General features: G+C 40.4%; 1 pseudogene; it reads right to left on the reverse strand.

Moving 5' to 3' along the window:
* Positions 1–2,458: 2,458 nt before the first annotated feature.
* On the reverse strand, positions 2,459–3,637 carry LOC102020915 (annotated as a pseudogene).
* Positions 3,638–13,495: the final 9,858 nt, after the last annotated feature.

Below are 13,495 nucleotides of genomic sequence, written 5' to 3' on the forward strand. Positions count from 1 at the left end.
AGCAGAAACTCTCCATTTATTCTTGATAGAAATGCCAAGGAGTAAAATCACTTTTGAAGACAGTTTGGTGGTCTCTTACAAAAGGAAACATGCTCTTAGATAATCTAGCAGTCATCATCCTTGATATTTACTGAAATGAGTTGAAATTCACATGTACACAAAAGTCTGTAGACAGGATGTTTATAGCAGTGTCTTTCTTAATTGCCAATAACTTGAAAGCAACCAAAGTGTCCTTCAGAAGCTAAATGGAGAAACTATGAAACACTGAGACAATGCAATGCTATTCAACATTAAAAAGAAATGAGCTATCAACCCATGAAAAGACAAGGAACATTTTGAATGAACATTGCTGAGTCAAAGAAGTTAGTTTTAAAAGGCTACACATGTACAATGCTAACATACAATGTTCTGGAAAAGATGAAGCTATGGAGACAGTATAAAAATGGGGGCTCGGGTGGGGTGGGGAGGGAACAATGGGCAGAGCATGGGATTTTCAGGGCAGTCAAAGTACTGCATTGGGTTCCATATGACAGTATTGGACACATTATCATACATGTGCCAAAGTCCACAGAAAGTACTCTAAAACTAGTCTAGTTTTGGTAACAGAAAAGGGGTAGCTTAGATGCTCTATGGAGAAGAAGTACATGAAGCATCTTCATGTATTTTCTGCACTTCTCACATCAAGCATAAAAAGGCACATTAGTTTCACAATTTATACACTAAAACAATTGCAACTCTAGAGCATTAGCTCTTTAAGGTTATATACCTGGCGAGCACAACATTCAATCTAAAGTCTGCCCGGCTGTGAGGCCCAGCTGTTCTCCATGGATCCACACTGTAAAGTTGTCTTGGAGGATGACAACAGTTATCAGCCCTCCTGCCCTCCTCCACTGAGTCTAAGCTGGAGGGTCCACAGGTCCTAACCATTCGTTAGGCCGTGGATCCCATCCTTTTCCTTGGAGTGACTGTCCAGGAATCGTCCTATCAGACCCGATTCTAGGCCTTCTGTTTGAATCATTACTGAAGATAGTCCCTTTTCACTGGTGCTGCTGAAAGATTGAGATAGAGACCTGGAGATTTCCCAAGTCATCTCGCTCTTTTAAGAGTGCCTGAGAATGGTGCTAACAGAGAAACCACAGGCTCAGAAAACAAGCTCTGATTCACATTTAGGTCCTGCTGTTTATTTCCAGTTAACCAAACTGTAAATTTCTTGTGTGTGTGCATGCATGTAGGGGGAGGAATAAACAAGTAAGAGGTAGGTTTTCAATCTTTTGCACAGCAAAACATGTTCCCTATTTTTTTTTAAATGTAGAGTTCAAACATGGCTAATGTGATACAAGAACTATGTAAAACAGTTTGGCAGCTCTTTATTTTTTTATTTTTATTTTTTTGGTTTTTCTCCGGTACCGGGAACCGAACTCACGACCTTGCGCTTGCCAGGCAGGCGCTTTTGCTGCTGAGCTAAATCCCCAGCCCCGGCAGCTCTTTAACACATTAAACATGACACAAGTTATAATGAGACTACAATTCTACCCCTGGGAATTTAAAGCACATGTCCACAGAAAGCCTCATAAACAAATGTCATAGCAGTGTTCACAACAGCCAATAAGCCCATCAATGGATGAGTGGACAATCAAAATATGGCCTATCCACACAACGCGGTAATATTTGGCAACAAAAAGATATGAAGTATTCCTACATGCTACAATATGGGTGAATCTTGCAACCATTAGGCTAAGTATAAAGACACCCATTGTGGGGGATAAAAAATAGAGATCACTCCATTTATTTAAAATGTCCAGAATAGGTAAATCTAAAGAGATAGAAAGGCCATCAGTCATTGCCAGGGATGGGCATGGGGTGAAGAAGAATGGAGATTGACTATGTACAGGTTTTCTTTTGGGGGGTGACAAAATATATCCTCAAAAATTAGATAGTGGAGATGGTTACACATCTCTGTAAATACACTAGAAACCAATGAATTGTACACTCTAAATGGGTGAATTCTATGATGTGTGAATTATATCATAATAAAGGTGCTATGAGAGCTTAGTTTTTAAAATTTTAAATATATTACAGTTCAACATTACTATTCTACTACTGAAAATATAAATTTTAGAGTATATGAAGGATTTCCTCCAACTATAGGATTCTAAATTGTCTTATATAAAACACTTTACAATATTTTAATGAAGATACAAAATCATCAAAGAAATATCACAAAGAAAGAAAACAAACAAGTTCAAAATTATACAAAATCCAACAAGGTCAAAACTGATACTTTAGGAGACATAGTTAGAATTTTCTATAAATTTCGCTAAACACCTATACAATAATATTTAGATAAGTCTATTCATTTTATACAAAGAAACACTCTAACACAGTAGTCTCATAATACTTTGGTAAACACCAATGTGATGCTTTAGGATATTAATTCATTGTTAATAAATTTTCCAACTCAGGCAAGTTTAGAAATGTCTTCATATTGAATTCCTTCAACTCTGCATCCTTTTAAAGGGCCGGTTGCAATGACTATAGTTCCTGAAAAACTCTTTTCACTGATGGACTCTAGGGTATCTTCATTTCCTCTGAAACCTCCATTCAAAACTGGAATTCTTTTTCCTGGTGCTGGAATTACTGTCTCTAAATGAGTCTGGTCAAATTTCAGCTTGTCTGCAGAATCAATCTTCTTTACAACAGCTGTATATTTATCAACATTACTTCCTTAACGATACCCTTTTTCTTATGGTATTTCTCTCCAAGTTTTTGGTCATAATTTTCACAGCGATTTCAGGTTGTAGCCAATAGTCTGTTCGAGAAGTTTTTTTCTTTACCTCTTCAATCTCCATGATTTCATCAAGCGCAGATTTCTTCTTCTTCTTTTCTTTAGGCTGAGCTGAGCTCTGGGAAGATGCTTTTCATTTCACTGGTGCTGTACTCCGGAAAGTCTTCAGTGCACTTGGCCCCAAAGAACTTGATTTGGAAGATGTTGCTCCTGCTGAACTGCATGCTCCTTCATTCAGATTAAATGTAACTTTCTCTTCATCACTTTCTCAGCTTCATTCTGTAAAGACAGGGGCCTCCTGCTCCTTCCCTTCCACAACTCTTCACACTTGTTCTTTAATAAATTTGGCAGTTTTTCTTCATCATCAAGGTCCTATTTCTTCTTCTCTAGCTCCAGCTGCCAGCAAATGGTCTCTGGGTCCCTGTCTATATACTGAATATACCAGTCTTTAAGGGTCTCATCCACTTTGCACAGGCCCTCTCTGCCCAGCCACTTAGCAACGTCAGTCAGCGTTTCCCACTGAATCACATTCATATGGATGTGCCCTAGGTGGCTGATGTACTCATTGTAGACAATATTGTTATGGACTCGCTTGGTGCCAAAGCATCTCCTGAGAAGTTCTAGAAAGTCATTATGGAATTCCTCTGAAAAATAATCCATAAACTGCTGAGGATTTTCTGAAGCCAGCAATACTTGTCTCTGATGAGATTCTGACATCCAGTGACACCTAAAGCCATGCTCATCCCAGCATTGCTTCTGACACATCCGGCAATACCAGTGCAGCTTTTGAAACCCTTTGAATTTAATCCTATTGGAGATTGCCTTGGGGGTACGAAAGTCTGACTTCCCCATTGCACCCACTGAGGTGACCACTTTCAGGAGACAGGAACCCTGCCAACCGGAAGCAGAAGTGGACTGTAGGTAGTAGGTGAGACAAAGCTGACCCCAGCAAAGAATCTTAAAATCACGTGACTGCAAAGGATTCAAAGAGATCATCATTGGTACCAGGCTGCCAAAAAGAACTGCACTTAAAATAATGAAAATAGATAGTCACAGTTGTAGTTTTTAAAAATTTTATAGGGCAGATGTTTCTCCCAAAGACATCTCTGCACTGGTTTCAGGAGCACTGATGCTGAATAAAGATCAATAATGCTGACAAACTGATCAATACTTCCTCAACTGCAAGAATGCTGTAAAGATGCCTACATCAGACAAACAACTGACTCTAAGAATTAAAATAATGTATCTAAGTCCCAGTAGAAAGGTTTTACCCCCATGAAACATTTCCTCAAATTATGCATGAGAAATCATACCAGCTTACATGGAAAGGAAACACTTCGTCCAACTCTGTAATTTATTACTCATCCAATACAACTCCAATTGACACAGATCTAGTTTTGTTGGGCTAAAAGGAAATCCCCTAAACAAAGATTCCTTTTGATTTGCCAGATACATGGTGAAGTTTCCTTTTTCCCTTTTTAATTTGCTTGAGGAAACAGAGAATAACATACACAAGATAGAGCATAGATGGTATCTCCATCTCTCTCTCCCTCTCCCTTCCTCTCCCTCCCTCCCTCTCCTATCCTAAAACTCCCACATGACTGTTCTCTGTATTTCTGTCTTGGGTCTCAAGTTCTACTACCATGCATCATTTTTGTCCTGAATTCCCCTCTTCTGTCATCATAAATGTCTATAAATAGACAAGCTTCATTTTATTTTCTCTTATTTTTCTAATTTATAATCACACCTAGACAACTTGAACTCAAGGTAACAAATATCAAAAGAATTACTGCTGGCCTTATTGAACTCACAATAAAATTCAGTATTAAGCTACACTCCATAAAGACCTAGCAATGCTCCTCTAAATCTGACTGCATAAATTAGTGGATTTGTTAACTTTTAACATCATTTAACAGATAAGACTGAGAGGTGAGGCAATTTGTTCAAGGTCACCAATGCTATTCAAGGTAAAGCTCCATGTACTCATGCAAAAAGAAACTCCTAGGCCTTAGATTCAAATAAATTTTAATAATGGGGCCAACACCAACACCTGTAAAGACTCCAGTTAAAATAAACCCAAAAACACATGAGGAGGAAGGGAAGATTGGAAAAGGGGCATGAAAAGGCTGTGATAAAGAAATGGGGGTGGGTTTATGAACTGAAGTAAATCAGTTTCATTTTTTTAATGGTAATAACCAAGTTAATGTTCATCTCAACAGAAGATTTTTACAACAGTGCATTTTTGTCTTCCAAACTCTAATAAAATTGTATTTATCATATGTAGTTAATGATCATTCTGTGTTATTCAAGGGTTTTCCAGAACAACATATCAGACAGAGAGAGAGAATGTGGGATGTGTGTGTGTCTGTGTGTGTGTGTAAGAGAAAGACAGAGGCAGAGACAGAAAGAGAAAGACAGGGTGACAGGTCCAAAATCTGTAGGATAGGCCAAGTTGCAGACCCAAGGAAGGTGATATTTCAGCTCCACTCCAAAGGCAGTCTGGAGGCAGAATTCACTCTTTTAGGGAGAGGTCATTGCTTTTTCTATTAAAGCCTTCACCTGCTTGGATGAGACCCCTCATGTTACAGAGAGTAATCTGCATTGCTCAGAAACTACTGATTTAAATGTTAATCTCCTCTTTTAAAAAACTGCACAGAAACACCTAGAATGCTGACCAAATATCTGAGTACCATGGTTTAGCCAAGTTGACACGTAAAATTAACCATCACATTTCCAGCCATCTATCTGTTCATGCAACATGATTTATTTGATGGTACCATATGCAAAGTCCCATGCTAAATGTGCTAACACAGAAAGGTTATGCTTGTTTTTATTTACAACATATAATGTTTAGTGCTACACTGGTTTAGCATACTTTTCTAATCCACAACTTTTGCAAAGCTCTTAAAATTCTCTGTCTTTACATAACTTTCAGAAGACTAGTTAATGTGCTGAAGGAGTAGATTACCAACACTGCTTTTAAATCATGAATAACAAAAAATCTTAGTGTATAGTTTAAATCACACTCAACTGTGTTCTAGTTTGAATATAATTACATGTGATAGAAACACTTTATCTTCTTGCTATTATTGTGCAAACCGAGGTCTAATTTTTAAGGCAATTTATTTGTAACCCTTTTGAAAATAATGCCTTAAAGTAATTAATTTTTTAATGACCGAAAGAGCTTTGGAAAACATAAATGGGGCAGGAGACTGCATAGATTGCTTTATAAAGAGAGACAGAGACTTAAATGGTCACCTAAACCATGGGGTGTTCACTTTATCATTCTTTCTGTCTCTGGTGAAAAGGTTATTACACTGTATCCTCAGGTGAACTCACACCAATTACAATCCATGGGACAGAGCAATGACATGCTGTTAAAAATTAACCATAGTCTCCCAGCTTCACAATCCTAACAATATTTTTAATTTTAAAAAGGTGACGTTTTCTCCACCGCAGGTTTTGATCCACAGTAATGAGGAAAAGCATCTCAATATATACACCAAAGCCACAAGATTTTGGGGTTTTTGTGCTCTCCATTTTGTATTGCACATACAACATTTGAATAAATCCATTTTAATATTATTCAAGTGGATATTCTATTTCAACCAGCATTTTTATAAAGAGATTTCATTAGGGAATCATTACCCACTCTGTTTCAAGCTAGAATAGCACACTTAAAGGGCAGATCTAGGTCTTCACAAACATTTAACTATTAATGGGCAAAGCAATACTTTGCACCAGTTTTGACTGGTGATACAATTTCAGAAGTCCTTTCTTTTTTCTTTTTTCACTCTTTTTTTATTGGGTCTACAGATTAATGGGTTTCACTTTGGAAGATTCGTAGATGCGTGTAACATACTTGGATCATGCTCGCCACCCTTGCCCCGTCTCTCCGCTAGCTTCACGGTTTGGGGGAGTTCAGTATGTGTACTCTATTTTGCTCATATCCATCCCCACCTAGATTTTTCTTTATAGCCTTTCATGAGAAAGAATATTTCCCCCTGCATGATCAGTCTCGCAGTCTGTGAAAGTCCTGCAGATTCCTGGGTCTGACACTCACTGGCTATACAGCCTTGGACCCAAATTTCATCACTCTCTGCCTCAGTTCCCTCATCTGTAAAATTGGGCAATTATAGAGTTATTCCAAAGGACAAAGAAGTTCAAGTTTGTAGGGGGTCTGACAGAGTGTCTGTTGTGTAACAAGCACCGTGAAGTAGTGGCTATTATAATTTTCATTGCATAGATTAAAATCAAAACTCTTCACTTACCATGGCAACTTACATCCTAAAGGATGATTTATCGACTGCTTCCTTCCCTTTTTCATTTCCGCAATACCTTGCCCATGCTTCGATTCCAGATGATGCAAACCAATTAATATGACATCTCCAGAAACTCCAGAGAAGGAATGGGCCTTGCATCATCATAGAACTCCCTGGCCAGAGCCCAGACAGTGAGAGGAGCTCAGCCCGGTTCTTCATCTTTATGATCTGAGTGGGTCCTGACCTTTAAACTCAGCCAGGAAAGGATGAACCCATCAGTGCCCTGGGGCAACTGACTGATCATTTAAGAGACACATTAGATCCATTTCACCTTTCGTACCACTACAAGTGCCAAAAATGCAATTGGGACCTGGGGAAGGCCTCCTAAAGATGGGAACCTCATTCTTCTGTCTCAGTGTCCACAGGCAATGGAAATGAAGGGATGAAGTAAATAGCAATTGTGAATTAGGAGTAGAAGACTAGGAAAGTGACTGTCCATGGAGGACCTGAGCTAAGGACCAGGCTCAGAGGACTCCGAGATTCAGTCTTGGATGGCAAATTAGAACATCCTCTGTGACCACCTCCTTCTCATGCTCCATAACATTCCACAGCTCCCAACTGTCCTTCAGTTGGAGTATAAAGAGTTATTTAGCCCAGCATTTAAGATGAATAATATGACATTCAAGACTCTGAACTTGAGCCAGGCATGGGAGTGCATGCCTGTAACCCAGCACGTGGGAGGCTGAGGCAGGAGAATCGCAAGTTTGAGGCCAGCCTGGCTATATAACAAGACCCTATCTCAAAAACCAAACAAAAAGTCCCCTAGCCTATCTTCCAGCCCCACTCTTAATCTTCATGCTCATTGGTTTCACCTATCTCCAACTATGTTGACTTTTACATCATTCTAAACACACATACACACACACACACGTGTGCACGTGCGCCTATCCCTTACCACCACCTTGTCTAAGCTTAGCCAAGACAATTTTCCCTTTGCTATTTCAAGTTCTTCTCAGAACCACAGTTTCCCCATATCCACAGGGTGCTGGCCAATGTTTAACAACCAGCCCTGAATGGAGCGATCCCACAGTTGTAGTGTCTGCCAATTTCTGTGGTATAAATGTTCCCACCATGGCTAAGTTCAAGCTAGAAAGTGACATGAACCAGTAGAGAAAACACGTAAGAATGTTACAGTAGGTTACAGAGGCCAGTACAAACCGACTGTGACAGGCCACCCAGCCCAGCCTCCCTCCACATCCCAGCATCTCCTCACCAGCAGATATGACTTGTATTTCCCCCCATGAGGGCACTTTGGATTTAACTCTTACACTCTCCTCTTAGATATATTAAGACTTTTCCATGCCACTCTACAGATTAAAAACAATTTGAGCACAAGTTCATTGTTTTATTTTCCCCTGAAGAACTTGAGTGGGGAGGTTTCACAAGGATGATGGATTTCTACATTTTCAACTTCCCAAGGCCCAGAGCCAGGTAGAGCAGAGCAGAGTGGTCCTGGATATGAAAAAATGAAATACTAGCACCTAGAAATGGAAAGAATGATACAGCAGAAAAGCAAAGATTCATGGAGAAGTTTCAGGAAGAGTTTTCCTCTGCTCCTAAGAAATGGTATGAAATTTATGTCCTTAACTAGAAAAGAACTGCTTGTCTATTCCCTTGAATGCCTGATCTTGTTTATCTGCTCAATATGGAAGTGCGTGCCATGGGGATAAAAGGTAACTTAAGCACATTTGTCTCCTGTTTTCTGTTTTGTCCTCACGTGCCACATGGGTCTGGACACCCAGAGAAATGTCTTGTCCATCAGAAACCGAGCCTCATTCCCTCCACTTCCCTGCTTAGGAAGGGGTGAAACTGGCATGAAATTGGCAAGCCTACGGGTGATATCGTCTTTACTTTTGTAAATACTTTTGTAATTTACTTTTGTGTTCCTGGTACCCAGCCTAGGTCCTGGTACTCAGCAGAATTTGCTGCAGGTATAGTAAGTCTGTTAAATATTGTTTCCATTTTTTTAAAAAAGCAATAGGTTTAGATTAGCAAAGGTATTGGTATTCATCACATCAGGTTCTTTTCAGCTGAGCCAAAATTTAGACTTTCACTCAGAGGACAGACTATCAGAAACAAACCTGTTTGTCTGAAAACTTAATCAAAATCCAGGGAGTTCTCCCTATGCTTAGTTTTAGAAAGACAGCCTAAGGTTCAAATGCCATTTATTTATTCGTTCATTCTGCCAACATGCACCTAGTACATTATACATGCCATTTTACAGCTGGACATTGGGCACATTTCCTCCAAATTAGCATTCATTTTTATGTTTCATGAAATTCTTGTATGTCCTGGGTTCAAGGCGTGACACCATGGCAAAATACCTTAGAGGAAGTACTGGCTTCCAAATGCAGGCTCAACGTTTGAAATCCAAGTAGTCTCTGATTTTCCTCAACTATAATTTCTGAATTATGTACCAAGAGAATAGCTACTGGAAAGTCTGTGAATACTCACAATACCTCAAATATTTTTCAAAAAATATATCCCTAAATAGAGGATGAGTTCCAAGGGCTTAATTAAAAACCTCCAGAAGAATTTTCTAGATTTTTTCAGCAAATCATTCTGTAACACAACCTAAAACTTGTTGCTATTTAATAGTGTGGTTTATCTTCTAGTCGTAGATACCTGTTTGTGATAGCAAATATGACAAGCAATTCATCAATAAATACTGTCACCTTAGTCAATAACCCTTGCTTCTTATCTACTCACTTCTCACCACCTCTTTTCCTGAGCCCCAACAGTATCATTCTAATGAAGCAGTGATGTCTAAAGCTTCTTCTTCCCTTCATTAAACTCCAAGAGCTACTGCAGAGTTAAGGAGTGTCTAAGATGACTCTCACTTCTGACTACAAATTTAGAAGTTCCCAAGACTACCCTAATGTTGAATAAATTGCTACAAAAACTCACAGAACCCATGAAACCTGATTAGTCTTGGTGATAGTTCATTGTAATGAAAGTATGCAGGTGGAGATTAGTATATAGCCATGGGGAGAAGAGCGTGGGCCCACACCCAAGAGAGTTCCACACACACAGCCTCCAGAGTCCTTTCCCAGTGGAGTCAAGGACAGTGCTAACATCCCCCAGCAGTGATGTGGGTGTACTGCCAAATGGGGGCTCCTTGAGCCTTGGTATCCAGAGTTTTCATTGGGGTTCAGCCACATAGATATGGCTGGCTGCCCACAGCAAGGGCTGATCTCTACTCTCCAGACCTGCGAGAGATTAGGCTAATGCTGCTCAGCCCAAAGCCCCCACTGTAAATAACATTGCTGAACTATCCAGTGTGGCCCAAAGGCCCTAAATAAACAACGACACACTTATCAGGCAGGACAGTCCAAGCACTTAGAGGCCACACCCAGAAGCTGAGGGTAAAGGCCAGACTTCTCTTTGGGTAAAGTGAATTGGCCCCGATATATTTAGACCCCAAACTCTTCATCACAGGTTTCAGGTTCCCGCCTGACTCCCCTGTGCTGTCTCCTCTGCTTTCCCCAGCCACCCGCTCCACCTCCTTTTAGTTCCTCCAGAACTCCTGCTCCAGCCCAGGGTGCTGCACTTGCTGTTGCTTCTCTGTTGATCTTCAGATCTTCATGCTGTTGCCTACCATTCGTCCAATTAAATGTCTTCTCCTCAGAAAGCCTAGCCCTAAACCTAGCAGCCAAAGAGCTGCAACCCAGCTCCTAGCACACGTTTGCATTCACACACATGCAAAGCCACAGTGCCTTATCTTTTTCTCCATGGCACTTTCCAGTGTGTCTTCCTCTGTTCAGAGCACGGAGCAGAAACACCATCAAGTAGATCATTTATAAACAACAGAAATATATTGCTTACAGTTCTGGAAACTGGGAAGGTCAAGGTCAAGGGAGAACCATTCCCTCATACATGGTACCTTCTGTGTATCCTCTCATGGCAGAAGGGGTACAGCAACTCTATGGGGCCTCTTTCAAAAAGGCACCAAACCCAAAAGCCTCATCCAGTCATCTCCCAGATGTCCCACCTCTTAACAGCATCGCGTTGAGGATTAGGATTCGATACATGATCAAAGCAAGGACTTAAATTATGCTAGCTGTTTGTTTGTTGCTTCTGTGTGGTTTACAATAGGATGTTGTAAGTTCATTCTTGTTCATCAGTCTTTTCCCAGTATACGGATTGGTACTCAGATAGTCAAAGATCACCACAGGGATAGAGGGCAACATACTCCTAGACCCTTACTATGTTACTCGCTCAGTGAAAGTACGGCTTGGTCCCGGCACTCTAGGAAACTGAGGCAAGAAGATCACAAGCTTGACCCCACCTGGGGAACTTAGCAAGACCTTGACTCAAATAAAACATAATTTTTTAAAAGGGTTGGGGATGTAACTCTGTACAAAAACCCTAAGTTCAATAATCAGTAATGAAAACAACAACAAAAAAGCATGATTTGTGGGGTTTTTTCTTGACCAATTGTGCGTGTTTATATCTGGTAATCTGAACAACTAATTTAAAGACAACAATGTGCAATATTGCAGAGAGCCCTTCCCAGTCCTTGTCGTGACCCAGGAAGTCTGTATTTGTAATCCCATGAAAAGTTATTGGATTTCTATCAAGTTAATTCCAATGTACCACTTCCAGTGCAACCCATGGCGAGAATAAAGACACTAAGCTATATTTGTAGTCATAGGGAGCCAAGGGGTCCTAAATCTAGCCATGATGATGGCTATCAGGAACAAAGGCCTCGACCCAAGGCTGAACCCAGGTTTTATTCATTCATGAAGAAGGGAGTGGTTTGAGGATGAGTGACTGTGAGAACCGTGGGAAGTAGGTGAGTGCCATGAACTGGGCTAGGTAGGAGGCCTGAAACCACCTGTGCCATATGCAGAGAGAAGGCTATGCAGAAAGAGTAATCTGCACAAGACAAGTGAGATATATCTAATGTTTTGGGGTCAGTGTTTCAGCTCTGATGTGCAAACTTTGAAACCCCAGGAAGCCATAGCCTCTATTCTAAGGCTCGATCCCAGCTGACAGTATTGGCTCACACATCCCAGCTCATCCCAGCTCACTCGTGGGAACAATGGAGGGTCCAGGGATACACATCTGCCATCTCCAAAGACTACCATCAACAACTGGGCTAGACCAATATGCATTGCTTAAAGCCAATTGACGGGATAAGGAAAAGTCCCAGCCAGCTCATATCAGTGCATGAAAAGAGGGCCAGGCTCAGACAAAATGGAGGTAATTGCTCCTCTTCCAAGAAGAGTCGCCTAGGTCCTCCACACACTATAACAACCATTGTTGAATTCCTACCATCTTGTTTAGTGAAGCTGTATATCGTTTCTAATGGTTTTTATTAATTTATTGTCTTTATTGTTTGATCAACCTTGCATTCTTACATCTGGTAATCTGACAACTTTGTTGATGATAACAATATGCAATATCACAACTATTGTTAACTCCTATCATATTGTTTTGAGATCCTGTGTCGTTTTTATTGTTTTTGAGCTGTTTTGTTTTTGTTTTGTTGTTATTTTGTGACTGGGGTTTTTTTTCTCTTTAAAATAAAAAAGTATGATTTGTGTTCTCTTCTGAAGCAGTCAGGGACTTCAAAGCTGATTTTTCTAAAAAAAGTAGTGACCCTTTACTCGAGTCTACAGATGCCCAGTGAATAACTAAAAGCAGAACAAAGCTTGAACTTCATTTTGAATCTTTCTCCTTCATTACTTTAAAACTTTGGATCTGATCTTGGCTCAACTCTGCATATAGTTGGGTTCATCAATTAGAGAAAGTTCGTCTAAAAACTGGCAATGTCATATATTACATGGTAACGTTTATGTAACGGATCTCATCCCTCTTCAAGATGGAGGATGTCAAGAGAAGAGGTTTACTCAACTACCAAGGAGCACCCAGAAGTCTCCCGTCATTTCTCTAAACTTATGATCACCTTGCATTTCAGCAGAGCCTCACAGAACTGAGACTGCCCTGGTAGAAATAGTCTTCTCATGGAGACTGGATTCCCCCCTCAAGTGATAAGGACTTCTCAGCCACCGTACAAAACCAGAACGGAGGTAATGATCAACCAGACCCTAGTCCACCTCAATGATGCCTTAAAAGTTATTCCCTTCCTCTTGTTGAATGGCTGGTCTCATCTCTGCCATCAAAACATTGCCCCCTTCAGCATCTCCAGCTGAAGTTCCTTCCCTATTTTCTCTTTCTAACTCTGCCTTTGCCTCTCACGGGCGGGTCCTGAAATGTTTTTCTGCAACAAGATAGCAAGAACCGAGGGCTGGGGATTTAGCTCAGCGGCATAGCACCTGCCTGCACAAGATCATGAGTTTGATTCCCGGCAATGGAAAAAAATCAAAACCAAAAAAAAAAAAAAAAGATAGCAAGAACCTGCCCAGGCCAAGCCAAGGTCCTT

Source organism: Chinchilla lanigera, unplaced genomic scaffold, assembly GCF_000276665.1.
Source record: "Chinchilla lanigera isolate Chin_1 unplaced genomic scaffold, ChiLan1.0 scaffold00083, whole genome shotgun sequence".
Classification (NCBI taxonomy): Eukaryota; Metazoa; Chordata; class Mammalia; order Rodentia; family Chinchillidae; genus Chinchilla; species Chinchilla lanigera.